The sequence below is a fragment of the Solanum lycopersicum genome, chromosome 9, assembly GCF_036512215.1.
Source record: "Solanum lycopersicum chromosome 9, SLM_r2.1".
NCBI lineage: Eukaryota > Viridiplantae > Streptophyta > Magnoliopsida > Solanales > Solanaceae > Solanum > Solanum lycopersicum.
The window spans coordinates 61,247,904-61,266,786 of record NC_090808.1 but is presented as its reverse complement, the minus strand read 5'-3'; the positions used below and the strand labels follow the sequence as shown (position 1 = coordinate 61,266,786).

The 18,883-nt window shown below is 33.2% G+C and overlaps 1 long non-coding RNA gene and 1 other non-coding gene across 2 annotated transcripts; both read right to left on the bottom strand.

The window, feature by feature from the left end:
• Positions 1-3,630: 3,630 nt before the first annotated feature.
• LOC112942194 (uncharacterized) lies at positions 3,631-11,286 on the bottom strand. Its single transcript, XR_003248277.2, has 2 exons — positions 10,979-11,286; positions 3,631-4,112 (listed from the first exon to the last, which is right to left on the bottom strand). It is a non-coding gene; the product is annotated as an uncharacterized lncRNA (long non-coding RNA).
• Positions 11,287-13,615: 2,329 nt separating this feature from the next.
• On the bottom strand, positions 13,616-13,717 carry LOC112940005 (U6 spliceosomal RNA). Its single transcript, XR_003248321.1, has one exon. It is a non-coding gene; the product is annotated as a U6 spliceosomal RNA (small nuclear RNA).
• Positions 13,718-18,883: the final 5,166 nt, after the last annotated feature.

Here is an 18,883-nt window from a genome sequence, read left to right as displayed (position 1 = left end):
ATATCCACACTTTTGGAGTTAATCCATACTGATATTTGTGAAATGGATTACTTATCACTTCATGGAAAGAGATATTTTATCACGTCATCGAAAAAGATATTTTATCACTTTCATTGACAATTACTCAAGGTATATATCTCTTTCCTTTAAAAACAAAAGATAAGACATGTGAGACTTTTAAAACATATAAAGCAGAAGTTGAAAATAAATTGAGTTTTAAGATTAGATCAATTAGATACGATAGAGGTGGAGAATATTTAAAATCAGATTTTATTAATTTTTGTGAAAAAAAGGCATTGAGAAACAATTGACTATGTCTTATACAGCACAACAAAATGGTGTAGCGTAAAGAAAAAATAAAACTTTCATTGAAATGGTTAACTCTATGCTTTATGGATCTGGTATCACTGAAAATTTATGGACCGAAGCCTTATTTTCTACATGTTATATTTTGATTCGAATTCCTTCCAAGAAACGTGATTCATATCCATATGAACTTTGGAAGAATCGAAAGTCAAATATAAATTATTTTTAAGTGTAGGGTTGTTTGGCTCTTGTTAGATTACTAGATCAACAATTGACTAAGATCGGATATAGAAAAATTAAATTATGTATTTATTAGTTATTCACAAACTAGTAAGGCTTATATATTTTTGAATCTTGAGACTCCAAGCCCTCACACAATTATTAAATCGTTGCATGATACCTTTTTTGAGCATATATTTCCTAGAAAAAAGAATCTTTTGAACAAAATACAAGTTCTTCTATATCTCCTCTTAAAAAAATAGTTAAACCTTAGGAAGAAAGTCAACTAAGACGTAGTGCAAGATCAGCCAAACCAACTTTGGACCAAATTTTTATGTCTATTTAGTTGAAAGGGATCCTGAAAGTTATGTCGAAGCAATGAATTCACATGATGCTCCTTTCTGGCGTGAAACTATTGATGATGAAATACACTCTATTATGTTAAACAATACATGGATTTGATCATACCTCCCTCCTTGATGTAAATCTATTGGTTGTAAATAGATCTTTAGAAAGAAAAAATATGATGGTACCTTAGAAAAGTACAAAGCTCAATTGGTAGCAAAAGGTTTTAGTCAATTTATAGATATTGATTATTTTTATACCTTTGCACCTGTAACTCGAATGACTTTTATTCGAATCTTGATTGCTTTAGCCGCAATTCATAGTCTGGTAATACATCAAATAGATGTGAAGACTGGAATTCTAAATGATGATCTAGATGAAGAAGTTTACATGAAACAACCAAAAGTATTTGTCATACCTGGTGAAGAACACAAACTTGATAAGCTTCTTAAATCTCTTTATGGATTAAAACAAGCTCCAAAATAATGGAATGAGAAATTTAGAAGAGTAATTATTTTTAATGACTACTCAATAGAATGGTGGTGATATTTTCATATTAAAAATTTTCAAGAAAAATCTAGTGTTATTATATGTCTCTATGTAGATGATATGTTGATCTTTGGAACTGATATTGAAAGAGTCAAAGAAACAAAATCACTTCTAGCTTATCAATTTGAAATGAAAGATCTTGGAGAAGCTGATGTAATTTTGGGTATTGAAATTATAAGATCAGCGAATGGCTTGACTCTTACTCAATTATGTCATATTGAGAAAGTTCTAAAGAGGTTTGGTCACTTTGACGACAAACCTACTCCTACACCATTTGATCATAGCATCAATCTAATGCGGACTTCTAGTGATGTTCTTGATCAGCTGACATATTCTCAGATTGTTGGGAGTCTTATGTATGTCATGCATTGTACAAGGTCGGATATTAGTTATGTAATAGGAACTTTGAGCAAGTTTACTAGTAATCCCGCATTGAACATTGGAATGCATTAATTTATGTTTTAAGATACCAGAAGAGTACAATTAATGTTGGCTTACATTATTCTACATTTCTCGTTATTCTTGAAGGCTATAGATGCTACTTGGAATTCTGATCCGAATGAATCAAAATCTATTACTGCTTGGATTTTCACTTTGGCTGGAGCAGCGATCTCTTGGAAATCAAAGAAGCAGACATGTATTACTCATTCAACCATGGAGTCAGAATTTATAGCTATGTCTTCTGCTGGAGAGGAAGCTGATTGGTTGTGATCTATGTTGATAGATATTCCTTTGTGGAGTAAGTCAGTACCACCTTTAACTATCTATTGTGATAATCAAACTGCTATATTTCGGCTTCAAGTGATTTCTACAATAGCAAGTCGAGACAAGTTCGTCTCAAACACAATCATGTGAGGAGATTATTGGAGGAAGGCTTGATATCTCTTCAATATGTGAAGTCCAAATTTAATTTAGCAGATCCTTTATCTAAAGGGTTAGGCAAAGAGTTAGAGGTGGAATCTTGTAATGGGATGGGAATAAAGCCTGTTGTAAATTAATTGTACTTTATGGTAACCCTACCTAATGATGTACTCGTGGGTTCAAAGGGGAAAAACAAGTAAAGTTACAATTGTAAATCACATCAATAAAATTCTCATTTTCAAATAAAATGAAACAAATAGATGTGCATGATTGATATTATTTTCTCTTAATTGAATTTGTAAGACTGATCTCAGTTGGAGTTAGTAAGAAAACTCTTGATAAATTTTTCCGATATTCCTACTGAAGAGAAGGGTGAAATTATACTCTCTTAATAAGTCTATAAATCGATTTCGATTGGAGTATGTAGGAATACTCTTGATAGATTTACCGATATTTTGCTATAAAGGAGGATGATATTAATTTCTGTTAATGAAGTTCATAGACTATTTGGTCGCAGTATGCGAAGTTACTCTTGATAAATTCACCGCACTAAGTGCGAAGTGGAGACCACTTCAATAAGATTTTAACAGGGAAATCTTAAAGTACTTGGCTAAAAGGATTCGGAACACATGGCCATAAGGTATCAAAGGATTTCGATTTTCACCGGAACATAGTGATAGTGGAGTATTTTTCTAACTTCATTCAATGAACCACTTAGTTCAAGATTTGTTCACTAAGTAGTCTAGATTTAGAAAACCTTCAATCGCTAATGGTTCGAGTCCAAAAGACACCATTATTAATGCATGTTGCTAGATTAATGTCTCTAAATATTTTGGAATTTTCAAAGATAAAATTTCTTGAAACAAGTGGTGGATTGTAAGAGTTAGTGTTCAATTAATTTTGAAACAAATTCTTCCATTAATAGTTTTTTGAAATATACAAAATATATAATGTGAATTGTAACATTCACTTTTGTTTTTAAGTCTACGTTATGGGTCTTTTGGAAGAAGCTTTTTAATTCTACGTTATGGAATTCTGAAAGATAAGTTTTTTCTTTTAATTCAGAACCTATAATAAATACAATTTAATTAAAGTATTTTTCTTACAAAACCTTTTTACAATAAATTGAGTTTATTTGGTTGAAAATAAAAAGAATTCAAACAAAAGTACTTTCCCTTGAAAAACACTTGTGAGACATTAATCAAAAGGTGAAATCACCAATTCAAGAATAGAAGAGCAACATTCTTGAATGCTACTTGTTTTGTGGCTTAGTTGAATTCCGAAGATAGAGTTGTTATTTATTCTTCCGAAATCTCATGGGAAAGACTCCAACTATCTTCAAGAAACGTATTAACGTGTTAAGCCAAACAAGTTTTATTTTGGATTCCTTGTATTTTTATCATTCTTGTTCATTTTTTCTAACAAAACATATCGTGGAGTCCTATCACACTTAATATTTGAACCTACATCATAAAATGTAGTGCCCCTAGAAAAGGAACATGCTACATATGGAATATTATTTATAAGTAAAACATAACCAAAATAACATAGAGGTACATGAAAGGGAATGACCACTCCAGAGCAATGCGCCGACGGGCTCCTTCATACCAAAAGTGGCAGTGTCGTCAATTGTCCTCCTTTGTTCCCCCATGCGATCTTCAAGTCATGAAACCCTTTGTTAGCCATCAATACAAGCTCAAGAACCTTTATCCTTGTGAACAATCCTTCAATACTTTGAAGTTCCCAAACTTGGCTATAAGTGAGTGGCCTTGAGGCAATATGAATTGCATCATTCTCCTCTTCTTGAGAAGGATTCGTCCTCGTATCCAAACCTTGCAAAACCATAGGGAAAGTGAATAATAATAAGATTTTCATGGCATGATGGTTAGCATTAGAAATAACTATTTTATCACCATACCAAGGATTCACAAATTTAACATATAACCAAGCATCGAAATGATAAAAAAGGGTTTGTAACCCATCAAATCAAGAGAAACTTGGCTACGTAAGAAACTTTGACAAAGGCATAGAGCGAAGGAACCAATAAACATGAGTAACCACACATGTAAACCCTCATTGGTTACACATCCCAACAAGCATAATTCCCCTTTTAAGACAAGTGGCACATGAACACTCTCATACCTAAGTGCAAAGGTATAAATAATGTTGACGTAAATTAAGATCCCATCCAATTCACTAGCTAACTTTAAGAATGTAATTATTCCCAATTCATGAGCGGGGTCAAGTAAAAAGTATTTCCCACAGAAATTGGAAAACGTACCTCATTCAAGCACATATGATCAAGTAATAACACCAAGTAAGAATCATATGAAAAAAGGAAGTGTTAGTACCACACTCATCACAATTTAAACCAACACTGGGTCAAATAGGAAGGAATTACCTAGAATCGATTCAAGAAGACTCTTATTTGACCTATTGATACCACTACTAAAATAAAATATGCTACCCACACAAGCATGAGTATCATCATATGAAAATAGATAACAGAGAAATGTGTCACGTACACTAAGGTCATCTAAGTTGTTCCAGTATGCAAAATCACAACTAAGTTCAAGGATTCTAGCACTCATTACCTTACAAGAAAAAACACAAAAAGACATTATGGTGAATTTAAGATAAATTTCACCTTGTTCTGACAAATAGCTCCTACCCCGATAAGATGCACCATCAACAAGATTATCCTTAAAGCGGCAGTAAAGAATAGGGTTTAAGAAAACTACCCTTCCCCGTACACAATGTAGGCCTTTCAAGTGGATTTTAAACCCTTAAGAAAAGATTTTCATCATATGGAAAGGTATTAATAGATTCACCCACATTATGCTTTTCATCTTGACCAAGCATCAACACACAAGTATCACAATTCAACTCACTACCAGGGTCAAATGCAAAGGAAATCCATAAACTTGGATCAAGTACACCCACTTTTATTTGATTAGTACTCTTACCTTCTAAAAACATACTCCACTCAAAAGTGTGAGGCTCATCATATGTAGTAGAAAGAGGTGTCACATAATTGAACTTCAATCAAGATGTTCTAAAGCTTAGCCTCTACTTTAGATATTAGGGAATCATGACTTTACTTTAGATATTAGGGAATCGTGACTCATCTGAAACATTGGAACACTCAAGGAAGAAGTAACTCTAAAAACATAAGCATCATCTTCCACCTTAACACTACCCTTTCCAATAAATGTACTATCATTTTCATAAAAGAGAATTCCATCATTGGCAAGTGTGTCATCACACCATAGTGGGTATTTAAAAAATTTAACAAAATTTTCATCAAACAAAGATGTCACATTGGAAGCATCATCACATTTATGACAGGGACAAAAATGAGCCATCTTTGAAAACACACAATAATCATTGAGCTCATCAATCATATCATCCAATCTAGAGATAGGATGAAGATACGTTAAGATGATTTTGTTGATGGACCGACAATCAACACACATTTGCCATGCTCTATCTTTCTTTGGAATCAAGAGAAACGAAATAGTGCACAAACTTGTACTTTCTCTCACATTGCCCTTATTGAGGAGTTCCTAGACATTCTTTTTTAACTCTTTGATATCCACCGAATTACATCTATAAGCCACTTTGTTTGGCCATTCTAAGCCCAACACGAAGTCAATTTGATGTTCAATTCCCTGAATAGGGGGAAATCCACTTGGTAGTCCCTTTAGAAGGACATTATTATAATTTTGCAAAATTAAGGAAATATAATGGGGGAGAGAAGAATTAGATTGGTTAGCTTGCAACGCATGATCCCTCTGTGTGATAAACTTTTGACCTCCACGTCCTCCCTTACTCTTTATGCTTCAACTTCCTCATTTCTTCCTCTTCATAGCTCTCGACCTCCACATGTCCCTCCTCCTTATTCCTTTTATCCCTCAACTCACTCATCTTTTGATACATCTTATTGACTTGAGATGGTGACATAGGATGAATGACATATGTATGTACATTCGATAGAAGTAAATAGGTGTTGGTTCTCCCATCATGTTCTGTTGAACGACTGTATTGTCAAGGTCTCCTGAGTAGTACATAATAAACTTGCATTGGATATCATCACATAGGACCGTATCCTGGTATTTCCTAACTTGGAACTTGATCAATACCTGTATACTAATCCTCAATTCCTTACACTCACTCAACCATGAAGTTTGTAAGGCTTAGAAAGCTTAGTGGTAGGAAGCTTCAAGAGAGTTGAACATAAATGTATAATTATAACTATGTCTTCACAAATCTTTGTAAAATAACATAAGAGTGATTGGTATGTAACTCATACAAAACACACAAAGTCTAAAAAGTGAACACTAAAAGCAATAAATAATCTTCATTGATTTGCTCTTTGAGTATGAGGACTCACCAATACAATATCTATTAGCAATCCAAATCTAAGGGGGGGGGGGGTAAATTATAAAACAATATAGGTACAAATATGCATTAGTACATGAATACCAAGTATGAAAAAATATCCATATACGTAGACATGATATCATAGTAGCCTTAGAACTTGTAATGTATAAGCGAGTAGAGCACTTAAAAGCTTAGAAAACAAAGTTATTATAATCATTAGACAAGGTCAAGCGTTTAGTAATACATTATGAAGGCTTTAAGGAAAAATCATAGTTCTTTTGTGGGATATTATCTTTAAGTTACAATAGACCAAATGAGCTATAACATGGAATCTATTGTAATTGCTGCATCGAAAAAAGAGAATTTACTTTCCAAGATAAAACTTTTATCATATCATTATTTGTATGTGGATCCACTAGCTAAGTCACTTAAGACAACAAAGGCATAAAACAAACCAAGTCAAACAATGATTAAAATCTTAGAAAGCCTTGATCAAATTCGTGTTGAATTGGGAAGATAAAAATGCCTATCTACTCCTATATAAAACACCAATTTGATTACATTGAAGTCATCCACACAAATAAAGATCACATAACAAGATAATTATATGTGTCTTCTGTGAGAAAGTCAATTAACAACATTGCATATAACATGTTCATATCAGGAAATATATATAACGGTTCTAGTTATTTAATTGATTTGCTGAGTGTTTGTAAATTCTAGATCTTAAGTTGATTTGTATTGTAAGGGATCCAACAATGGGTAAAGTTATTTATGTGACGTCTACGCATACAATCGAACCATATTATAGAGAGGGGATAAGGTGTTATAGTGATTAGATTCTTAATTATCTGTTATAATGGTTAGCTCCTTAAAATATTGCAAACTCAAAATTACTGGTAATTGGGGGGGGGGGGGGTAAGGCATGGCTTTTAAACTCACGAGAGTGGAATTTTTTCATGTAATGTGTTGATTTATTTAAATTCCGCACTTACTTTTTATTTAGTTGTTGAAGAACGTGGTTCCTTAGAACACGTGGGAACAACATAAAATACATCAATACTTTTGTTGATAGATTTGACTTATTGTGACATTTCATACTTCTAACTAAAAAAGTCATTTGAATTTCTAACGTCACGCGCCAAGTCCCATTGAGACGGACAAACACCTGATTCCCTAAAGATCCAAGAGAACCAATTTATAACTTGTGCTTATAGTACATGTAACTGTGATAATTATAAATCTTGATGAGCATAGTTATAACATTTTAGATCCAAGAAAACCTAGAAAGGGGTCAAGTAGGCAACCCACAAGCCCAAAATTAGACTGTGAAACCCTCCAAGTAGCCCTACACGGGCCGTGAAGGAGAACATGGTCCATTAATGTGCTCATGGTAGGTTTTTCAAAACTTTCTAGACAGGCTCCACCTTAACACACAGTTAGGCGGTCTGTGGTGATGATGACATGTCGTCAAGTGGGTCAATCAAAAGGGGTTCTTCCTTAGTCACAAGTTAAGGACCAAGTATGTCTAAACGGTCTGTGAAGCTCCACATGAACCGTAAAGTCATCTATGAAGGAGACTTGTTAGACTTAGAGTTTAGAGTTAACTTCAAATAATCATATATTTTCAGCACAAAATGAATTAGGTGGCCAATTACCTATCAAATTAAATATCTCTAAATCTTCTTTCCAAAGACACTAAGTTTTCCTAATTTACAAGCTCAAAGTAAAAAGTTATTCTCAAAATTGTGAATCCCTATCGGACAGAGCATCTTCACAACCCACTCGAAGGGTCGTGGTGCTTTAAATGACATGTGAAACTTGTCTTGGAGCCACTTCATTGGCTTTTAAGTCAGGGTCGCATTGGTCTTTTCCCCTATGTGTTTGCTACTTAAAATACATTGTTTTACCCAGTTTAAGTCTAATAATCTACTCAGAAACTACCCAGAATCCCCATTCTCCAAAAAAATCATCTAACTTAGAACAAAAAGAAGAGAAAAGAGGTGATAGTTTCCCATAGAACAAGAGAGGTTTTCTTCAAGTTCAACCTCAAAATTCAAAAGATTTTTCTGTAGTTTCTGTCACCAGGTATGTGGGATTTCACTAGTGGGTTCCTTTCACCCATTAGGTCCCTAGAATTTAGTTAGTTATTCATTTTCTCTTAAATTGTTTACCCCTACGATTTCCAAAACCTTGGTGATTCCTTGTGATTTCAGCTGTTATAGTTTTCACGATCTAAATAACATGTTTCTTAGGATATTTTCATAATTCCATGAACAAAATTAAGAAATCTAGATTATATTAATATCATTACTCATGGATTTTACTTTCTAGGCATATCAGTCAGAAAATCATTCTTTAGAATTTGAATGCCACATCTTTCTATATATTTTTATGGCATTGTCAAATAGCATGTCAGTATTTTGAGCTACTCAGTATTTCAATTGCATTATAACTTTACATTTAGTTGAGAGTAGACTTAACACCAAATTGGACTAGGTTCATTGTGCCCTCTGGGATGCGGTCCACATAAATAAACAAATAGGGATTGACCCATGCTAACCTTTTAGCCCCTAGATTGTCGTCACCTTTAATAATATAGATTGGGATCATCTCATGCTAGGTATTACCACCCTTGAGTGTTCACCCTGAAGTACAAGAATCAGTATTGCCCATGCTAAGTATTTTGATCCTTGAGTTTCCAAACATAATTATATAGATTCACTTTACCTTGTATCTTTAATCTTTGAGATTATTCTTTAATGTTCATAACTCTTTGAGATTTATGTTTATATGCCAGTGATATAGACACCTGAATAAATTATTAGAGATAGGAATAATGATATATGAAGCAAATATAACTTTATTGTGATATTTAGGAACTTACATGACTCATTAAAATCATTGGGCACTAAGAATACATACAGATGATCCACGAAGGTGTGAGGCAAGTAGTGACATGCAGAATATGAGTTATTAAGGTGCATAACAAGTGAACACGTGATTTTGCTTAGAAGATGCTTTATTTAAAACACATTTGGACATTTCACATGGGGACATACATGCATCTGTAATAGAGACTATACCTCCTCAAATAGAAAAACAATGACTATATAAGATGATACGATAGCTAAAAACATAGTAGACAATGTCAAATGAAAGAGTGCATAATCATCTTTACTAATGAAGCATATGAAAGAACCAAAATAAGGATTAAACATTTCAAGTAAGGACATGTAAAATGAATAATGAACATAATTTGAATCTGACATATAAATATTTGTAACATGTATAATGTAGGATCTTATTGTCTCAATGAATCTCATTTTACTTGGTGGATAGCTCACACAACTTATTGTTTAAGGTACCTTTGTCAAAATAGTACTTTGAAAGTATAAACACATCAATATTTGATAATGAACACATATAGAAGTAGTTTGACAAACTTTTCAAAATTTGGACAGTATTAGGAAGATCATTAGCTACTTTGGATATTGTAAACTCTCACATTGTATCTTTTACCATGAGGATCACTTAGAGATCTCAATTTGTTGGTACACGGAATATAGGATTTCATGTCAAAAGATATGGAATCAAATAGCATTACATACCCCAATTCCCAATTCATATAGCTTACGAAGTGTCAACCTTTCCTTTGATATGATAATCTTCATCTACAACAAACAATTAGTAAGGCTATACTAGTAGCTAACCAACCAACTGGAGATATTTTAACTCATCAAAACAGTAACCCGATATCAAGCCCATAATCCTTTTAATTAAAAGTGTTCTTCCACACATTCTTTTTGCTATAGTTATTTACATGGAACAAACTTTCATGAGGTTTTTTTGGCACTCCTTGGACTTCATCATTTATATATATATATATATATATATATATATATATATATATATATATATATATATATATATATATATATATATATCTATATGGGGCTGACAATGTGCTTATAAAAATTTCAACTTTAATGGAGTATTGCCACAATCTATGAATCTTTCCTGTAAAAAGTATAACCAAACACTCTTAAGTCCATCCATGAACTCTCATAAATGAACCCATATCATTATACACTCCTCAACACCCCAAGACAATCAAAAGACTTGAATTCACGACATTCAATCACCGTTCCATGAGATCTATGGCAACACCTTACCTTGGCTGTATTAATATGTTATTCTCCATAAGTTATTGTGTTTGTAACCTTTTATAAACCACAAAATAGGAGAGGAAAATCAACACAAGTATCACATGAAAATGAGGGAAATAACCAAGCTTATAGCATGAAAGTTTTACCTTAATCTTTGTAAGAGAGAGACAATACCTTTGTTGCCAACACCTATATCTCTCTCTACTTCATTCCCCTAGAATAAATCTTCAATATACTTGAAACCATGGATAAGAGAAGGTGATCTTGTGGCTGCTTTGGAAGAAAAAATATGAAAAATACTAATTAGAACCCTAAATGAAATGTTTCGGCGGCTATTTCATCTTGAGGGAGAGAGAGAGAGAGAGAGAGAGAGAGAGAGAGAGGAAATATATGAGCTTGAGAGACTTGAAATTTGGATGAGAGAAAATGAAACATTTGTGTTAGTTTTTTTTTGTTGCTTTAATAGGTTCTCTTTTGCCCCCTCTCCTGTAGTTCATTTTCAACAACCGTTCGTCTTTAATTTAAGAAGGTGTTGCACCTACTTTTTCCATTCAAATTTCTTGTGGGCTTGGACATATTGGGCTTTGGACTTCCATTATTTTCATTCCCCCCTTCTTTTGGACAGATTGGGCCTCAAATTGATCATTTAATGTAGGTCCTCCATACAACTCATTATTTAAAGTAGGTGATGCACATACTTGGTCCTTTTAACTTGGTCCATATACCTTAAGTAGGTGATATACCTACTTGTCATCTACTAGCATAATTTAGTCAAGCAAGCACCTCACTTATTTTACATTATTTTTCCAATCGTATTCTCTTTACAAGACCTTAACACTAATACGCACTTGACTACTTTTGATTTTAACACCAAATACCACATTTCTCTATCTCGAGTTGAATTTTTTTTTAGTTCACTTAGTTGTACATGTGTTAGAAGGTACGAGGTATTACACCTAACTTATATTTTCACATAAAATGATCATGATTCGTTCATTTTCATCTAAACAAGAGGCCAAATTGGTTTAGTGATGGTCACTAGTCAATATAGTTGATCGAAAATAGTTATTTTTCAACAATTTTTATATCTTAAGCTTATAATATCACCACTAATCATAAAAGAAGAAGAGGTATATTAATTAGTGAGATTGTAATAGTTAAACATAATTGAAAGAGGTGTTTATATTGTAGAAGAGGATTATATGCAAGTGTAATGTAATAAGAATCATAGGAGCAACATGCGTAAAGTGTAATTATAACTCTGTCAATCAATTACTTTTAACATTTGTTATGAAATTTATTGCTCAAATCACGTAAAGACATTCATTCATTGTCTTGTTTTCTTCAAAATTACAAATATTTCTTCAATCAATTGATTTCTTAATTAGTAATCACTAATAATCAACATAATAGATACCTAATATCCGTCAGATCAATAATATAAACGATATGATATTTGACTAGTGTAAACTTTATTCTACACACATGTTATATACTTGCCAATTTTGATGTTGTTACCAAGAATTACACAATATCTTTATGCTATTTGTCATTACTACAACATTAATAACTGATTTCAAATTTCCCTTTTACTTATTGTTGAAATTAACTTGGTCTACATCACTCCTGTTTTTGTATAGAATTATGGATAGGGTATGATCGAATCTCCAATCTCTATCGATATAACTATTTTCATACAATTCATAGATCAAATGAACATTATATTAAATAAAGATGAGATTTGAGGAACTAGTTGAAAGTCAACTACAAATACAAAAGCAATAGTTGAAAAAAAGTAAAATGAAAACAATAAAAACGAATATAATGAAGGGTTTCCAATAGTTCTTGTAGTCGAAGATCAATTTGATGAGATGACATCCTGTGCGACTAAGAAACTCCTTAAGGATTATGCACGACAGAACCATTTTTGTTAGGCGATAATTAAGCATCAGAAGACCAATGACACAATAGAAGCAACAACGAAACAAGAAACTAGAAGATAAATATTATTCAAGAGCAAAGGCGAACCCAAGATTTGAAGATTGGGGGGTACTACTAAAAGTGACTCAAGGGTAAGGTTAGAGTGGCATAGTGGTGACATTAGCAAAGCCTTCTTAAGCCTCCAAAAGTTTGAGGCCCCAATAAATTTCAATAGTGAATTTATTATTTTATAATTAGAAAAAAGAACAATCTACTTTTTATCAAGAATATTATAGAAAATCGACGTATTCCATCTCGAATATACTTTGAGGATATTCAATTATCATTAATATCCGGTTGACAAGGCCCTTGTTGAATATAATGTTTTCTCACTTCATCTCGCATTCTAGGGCTATATTTTTTATGGATATTCTTTCTTCAGGATCTGGTTTAAGTGACTGCAAACCAAACTCAATAAAACGCAAAGAATTGTCTCTAAAATTAGCACTTGGTTGAGAAGAATTATTTTTCGTCAAAAATCTATTCATCTCAGATCACAAGAATCAATAACTAATTATTGCAAAAAATAATACGCTTATAAAGAAGAACTTACAAAAGCGAGCTGAAGCGTTCGACTAGTGCACCCACAACGACTTTTAGTTGTTAGGGTGCACAATTATATATATATATATATATATATATATATATATATATATATATATATATGTATGTATGTATGTATGTATACGAATTGCTTAAAAATGTTACCGGGTGCACGTGCACCCTCATCGATACATGTGGGTCCGCCCCTGATCATGTCATGTAGGAAGCGTGTATCTATTTGTTCAAAAAAAAATTTAAAATAAAAATTTGAATCATTCACAATTGGTGTGTGTCATCCTTGTGCAAGGGTCGTGCTAATCTTCTTTGTATCATTCTAATTTAATTGAATATCTCAAAGAGTTTTTTATGTATAAATTTAAATGTTTACTTGTGCACACCTAAAACTACACGACATAGATGTCAGTTAAAACCAAATTAAAAACTACATTTATGTATTTAATCATTATACCATTAGCAAACTCCAAACACATTTACACTATTTTTAAATAAAGAACTATTTTCATTAGTTATATTATACAATTATACTTCCTTCGTCCACTTTTAATTGTTATGTTGTACTTCTCGAAGAGTCAAATTGACTTATTTTCAAAGTTAAATTAGATTATATTAATTTGATACTTTAAACAAAATTTAGATATTAAAAAACTATACAAAAAGTATTATATATTATATATTTTTTGCATATTAATATGATGAAAAAATCTCCTAAAATATTAGTCAAAGTTCTTATAGTTTGACGGTATAAAAGGAATGAATAGAGAGACTAACATTTAAGAGGATAAAAAGAGAGAGCAAACAATTTTTTTTTGATTTACCACCAGCAGTTCAGATCCCATATTGGAGCTCTTTAAATCTAAATTGCGCACTGTCCACTGGCCCATTCGGAGGTGACACTCTAATTAAGGGTTTAAGGCCGCTGCTAATACTTTAATATTGAAATAAATAGGAATATAATTTTGCCCTCTTCCTCTCACTTGTCTCTTTGATTTTTCCATCCAGGCCAGAACCTGTGAAAGGTAATCATTGTCTCTTTAGATTCTCTAAGTAATTTTTTCTATTTGATGTAATTTCTGAGCTCTGGCATCATTGTTACTCCTTAACTGCAATGGTTTTCCATTTGTTGTTTTTTTGTCTGTGCAACGATGTGCTTATAGTTTTGTATATAAGTGATGCAATGTTACTCCAGTTGATTAAAAACGACTTCTTGTGGAACGTGCAATTTAGGTGCTTAGATGAGAAAGTGAATTTTTTTTGTGTGGGAGGGATTTCTATTCAATGTACTAACTTTCTCAAAATTTTCAGTTCATTTTCGTAAACTGAATTATGAACATCCTAGGCATTGGCCGTCAGAGAAAGGAGCAGTCCGTCGTTGGAGGGAGTAGGGAATATGGTCATCGAAAATAAAAAAAAATAAAAAAGAAAATCAGTTGGGGTCCAAGCGGTGTAGAATAACCCACCGTCATGTGGGAGGTACTTGTAACTCTACCAAAATCATAGTGGCTTCGTGAAGTAGAAGAGGAATATTCTTATTTTCTTGATTAACAATATACAAGAAATAACTCCCTATATAAGAGTTCTAGATTACCTACAGCTATAGGTAATCATTCCATATTAATTATCTTATTAATTTTTCTATGTGAAGAAATTCCTTATTAACTATATTTATATGAGATGTTGAATGCAAGTTCCTAATGTAGCAAAACCAAGGTACCTTTATAATACTAGAACACAGGAATCATCATGGGATGACCATATTGATACTGGAAAGTTGTTAAACAAAAAAAGGAAGTTTTTTAATGAGGTAATTGTTTATAAAAATAAAAAATGAGGATGTTATAATATTCCTTTTTTATGAAGTGATTTCATTAAAGAAACCATCAAGAAGATGTAGTAGTTACAGATATGTCGTAAAAACTTACAAAAAATGTGGCAACTAACAAAACAAACTATGCCAAAACTACAGAGCTAATAAAGTCCAGAAGTTGAACCGAAGTTACTGAACTTCTAGCTGGACATAAACTAGACCAACTAACAAGCTAGCGAAGCCTTCCCATCAAAACATCTCTTGTTCCTTTTTGTCCATACGCACCAAAAATTTAAGCATGTATAATTGTCTATATGCTCGCAATGTTTGAATCTGCACATTGTTAATTAACAATGAAGTCACTAAGAAGTTCTCTTCTTTTTTCCTGGTGTGAGAGCCTTTATGATCTTGGTATAATCTCTCAACTAGCTTCTGCCTTCACAGTTTGCCTGCCAATTTTTTCCTTCTTTTCTCTTAGTTTTCTGGGGATTGGTGTCATCTTTCTCTCTGATAATTAACTTTCTTTTCTGTAAGACAACCATTCTAGCCCTGTCCCTCTCTACAGTAATTGAACCCTCCTCCATACTCCACCAACACTATCCTCTAAACATTGAGTTTCTTGTTATCATTTGCCAATTTTAAGTTACACTGACGATATTTTGGAGATTTGCAGCACCACACTTCTATTTGACGGCTAATAACTAATTCCTTTTTATGTGCTTGTGTAAAAATATTATCTTTAGCTGTGCAGTTACTAACTACTTTCTAGAGGAAAAAGTTGCAATGCTACCTTTTTTGTGATTGCGATTATGACTATTCCAGTAGATTTTTGCGGCAACATTCTACGTTTCCAAAATAAGATCAATTTGCTTTCTCACTTCAATTTTGAGGGGCATGTTGGATTTTAAGTGAATATGCATATAGATCCAAAAATGGAGAAAACTAAAGTCGAGTAAGGAAAATATTCTATAAGATATGTTATTAGGTATAAATAATGATTATATCCAATATTGTATATAGCAGAAAACTCTTATATGATACCATTCTTATATAAAAGGGATAGAAACAACAAAGAAGATTGGGAACCTCGTCCAGAGTATTGTACCATTGAAATGCTTTATCCTAAAAGGGTAGATCTTACGAGGAGTACTCAGCTAGAAGGAATGAGAGATTGAGGAGGAAGAAGGGTGGGGACACTGGCAATGAGAAAAAATTGGTGTATCATGTAACATTTGGGAGTTAGAGTTGAATCTTTTAGAAAAAAAAAGAACCTAAGAAGTTCCAAAATGCTAGAAATTAGTTACTTCTACACCAATTGCTGAGAGGAGAGAAACTCTAAGGTATTTCTTGAAAAGCACAACCAGTAAGGAGAACAAAAAACCTCATTTGCCTATTAGCATGGACAAATTTGTGGGGTTTTCATAGAGGAGAACTACAGCCAGAAGAGTTAGGAAAATTTGAGTTGGAATGAACTTGTTTACCTCCTCCATAGAAGAGTAAGCTCATCCTTTGATGTCTTACTCTGATGAGTCGAGTCTGATCAACATTGATTTGTTAGTGCAGTCTATAAAATCATCTCTAAATTGCTGAATAAAAGAATGAAGACAGTAATTGGGGAATTGGTTTATGAACACCAAATGGCTTTTATGAGAGGTAGGCAAAAAATGGATGCAACATTATTGACTAATGAATTGGTAGACTCAAGGACAAAGTAGAAGAAACCAAGGATTATATGTAAGCTAGACACTGAAAAACCTATGACCATGTTAATTGAAATTTCCTCCTAAAATTCTAAAAGACATGAGATTCGGTAGCAAGTGGATTGGTTGGATCAAATATTGCATCTCATGTGTGAAATTTTTCCTTCTCATAAACGGAAGCACATAAGGGTTCTTCTAGTTTGAGAAAGATCTTATACTGGGCCCAAACTCCATTTTCCTATTTTTAATCGCCATGGAGGGGTTGAATCATATGTTAAGGAAGAAAATATTAATGAGTGTATGAGAGGATTTAGTGCACTTGCTAGGAGAGGGGAGGAGTTGGAGATCACACACTTATTCTATGCTAATGATACTCTGATATTCCGTGAGGCAGCTGAGGCATAAATTAGACACATAAGGGTTATATTCACTTTTTGTCAAGTCATTACAGGCCTCCATGTCAACTAGTTGAAGAGTCATCTCTTCCCTATAAACCAAGTTGACATTCTGCTAGACATTCGGTTGCCAAAAATATAAACTACTAACAAAGCATCTAAGACTACCTTTAGTGCCAAGACCAAAGAGCTAGAATTGTGGAATGTGGTGTTGGAGAGATGCGAGAAGAAACAAGCCAGTGGAAAAATTAGTATTCGCCAGGAGGTGGTAGGATGACCCTCGTCAAGTCAAAACTGGATGGATTGCCTACTTATATAATGAGCATATTTCCAATCACCGAGAACATTGAGAAGAAAATAAATAGGCTCACGAGATCTTTTCTTTGGTAAGGCAATAGGGAAAAATAGTCTAAAACATGGTCAAATGGGGTACTCTCACTCTCAGCAAAAACCAAGAAGGCTTAGGACTAAAAACCTAAGTCTCCCAAAATAATTGTTTACTCCAAAAAGGAATATGGAGATTCTGTACTGAAGATAGAGCCTTATAGAAGAGATTTAAAGTAGGAAAGTATGGTTTACCTAACCAGTGGACAACTGAAGAGGTTATGGGCAGATTTGGATGTACTATCTGAAGACCATTACAAGAATATGTCCATATTTTAGAAACAACATATGCATTAGTGTTGAAGATGGAATGAATACAGAGTTCTAGAATGAAATATGGATTGGGGAGAGGACAGTTTGAGAAATATAATACCTCACCTATATTCATTGAGCCAACAAAACAATGATACTGTGGCACACGTTTGAAGTCAATAGGGTGGAATCTACTATTTAGGAGAGCATTCAATGATTGGGAAATTTAGGAGGCTGCTATGTTATTAGCGGTTCTTAATAATTTCCCAGTCAAAGGTCTGGTAAATCAATATGGAAGATAAACAACAAAAGGGTCTATACAATGAAATCATGCTATTGGAAGATGAACTATAATGTCTTACTGTTTGATAGATGGCTCTGGAAGCGGCTTTGAAAGGTTAAGTATCCATTGGAAGTCTCATGTTTTGTCTGGATACAAATTAAGAAGGCATGTCTCATTGATGATGTCCTATAGAAAAGAGCCATGCAAATTTGTTCAAGGTGCTTTATGTGTCAACAGAAAGTAGTAGTGAAGAACTATCTATTCATACAGTGACAAATAGTTGCCAGTACATTTTTTATGCATTTTGGGGGTTTTTTAGGTGATGCCAAGGACTACTGTGGAGCTTCTGAACAATTGACCAAGAGTTGGAAGCAGAGGTAAAAAGGAAGAAGGATGGAAGCTCATTCATCATTTATCTAGTGGTCTCTATGGGAGGAAATAAACATTAGGTGCTTTGAAGGAAAAAAAAATACTTTTTAGAGGATTAAACAAACTATATTAGTGTTATTTTTTGTGTAAACAAGATTCGGTAGGGAGGGGGGTGGTATAAATAGTTGAGTTCTTAGGGAACTTGTAATTTGATTACCCTTATGGGTGTGCCCTTCAGGACATCACACTATGGGATGTAATAATATTCACACGAATATTTTCTCCAACTTCACTTACCCTTGTACTAAATGTTTCAACCG